The 1,739-nt window shown below is 40.5% G+C and overlaps 1 pseudogene; it reads right to left on the reverse strand.

Annotated features, from left to right (window-relative positions):
• Nucleotides 1–515: 515 nt before the first annotated feature.
• On the reverse strand, nucleotides 516–992 carry LOC103746188 (annotated as a pseudogene).
• Between the last annotated feature and the right edge of the window lie 747 nt (nucleotides 993–1,739).

Raw genomic sequence — 1,739 nt, forward strand, 5'->3', positions numbered from 1 at the left:
TCCAGTTTCTCCTCTTTCGACGGAAGTGTGCACCCTGAGTGTGTCTGAGTTAAAACTCTCCCAGTGCTAAGTGGAGGGCTGCTATGGATGGGGCTATAAAAGCCTAGGAAAGAGAGGTGTAAGGTGAGCGCAGGGCACCCCTGGGTGTTGGCCATGCACCCCTCCAGGTAGAACAGAGTGCCCAGGTCTTGCTGGACTCAGAGGCTGACATGGACCTTCGGGTCACTCTTACTTTATTACTGTGTTTTGTTTTGCTCCCTATCTTCTTGTTCCACTATTTTGTAATTAGGGCAAGGTGATAGGTTCACCTAACCTAAGAATGCTTAACTGCACCTCAAACTGTCTTACTCAAACATTTTTATTCTTTTGAAAATATAACTAATTTCTACCTATAATTATTTTTAAGATAAATATTAAGTCAGCTGAAAAAACAGGTGGTGCATGAGGCTAAGGATCATCACCACCCTTGGGCACAACACTGTGGATGAGTTGCTGGATGGTGGTGGGAAGGACCAACTAGTGAGTCTTCTTCAGGAAGGCCTTGCAGCACCTGAGGCATTGCTGATACACCAGCTCAAAGTCAGAGTCTTTGCCATAATAGGGATCTTCAATAATGAGTTGTTTCTGTGGATCATAGCTCCCAAGTAGCTTAATTTTAGCTCTGCACTTTTTAACTTGATTACTTTTTCTATTCAAATCTCTCAGATTGCTTGCATCCACACACAGTATATAATCAAATGTAGCAAAGTCTTCTTTGATAATTTGCCGAGCAACATGATTCATGGGGATGCTGTGCTTTCTCATGCAGCTCTGCCCTCAATAGTCAGGGGGTTCCCCAATTCGTATGTAGATGTAGCTGCACTGTCTATCCTCCAATTATCTGAAATGTTTCCATCAGTTACTAATTTTCTGAAAACTGCTACTGCAATGGGTGACTGGCAAATGTTACCCAGACATATGAACAGCACCGACTTGGACCCATACTCAGCCATCTTCTCCAATTCTTTAATTTTTTAATTCTTTAATTTTATGCACATGAATATTTTGCATGCATGTATGTAAGTGTATCACGTGTGCAATTCCAGCTGAGGCCAGAAGAGGGTGTCAGATTCCATGAAACTGGAGTTAGGGACTATTGTGAGGTGCCATGTGGGTGCTGGGAACTGAATCTATGTCGTCTGCAAGAGAAGTCAGTTTTCGTAACTGCTGAGCTGTCTCTCCAGCTCCTGTGACATGGTTTTAATAGGCATCCAGAGTGTTTATTTCCAACCTTGAAAATATTTGTAGGATTTCATAATATATAAAAGATATTGTGACTTTAACTGTGCATTTTCCATTCTTAACACTAATTTATCTATGCAAATGTTTTATATGCATTCATTCCAAAATAAAGCAGCTTATATAAAAATTGTTTTATATATTTTATTTTTATTTTATGTGTATGAGTGTATGTAAGTGCACCCATGTCATGCAATACCCATGGAGCTCACAAGAAGGCATCAGATCCTCTGGAAGTGGAATTAGTTGCTGTGTGGGTGCTGGGAATCAAACCCAGGTCCTCTGAAAGAGAAGCCAATGCTCTTAACCGCTGAGCCATCTCTCCAACCCCTTATATAAAAACTGTAATGAATGATGTCAGTGAAGGTACTGTTATCTTCATTTGTCTTCATTGATCATTTACTCTTCAGTGGTAGAATAACTGGTATAACCAGCTATTAGAGCAATTTTTTTGAAATGAG

This window comes from Nannospalax galili, unplaced genomic scaffold (genome assembly GCF_000622305.1).
Source record: "Nannospalax galili isolate Female #2095 unplaced genomic scaffold, S.galili_v1.0 scaffold3, whole genome shotgun sequence".
NCBI classification, from domain to species: domain Eukaryota; kingdom Metazoa; phylum Chordata; class Mammalia; order Rodentia; family Spalacidae; genus Nannospalax; species Nannospalax galili.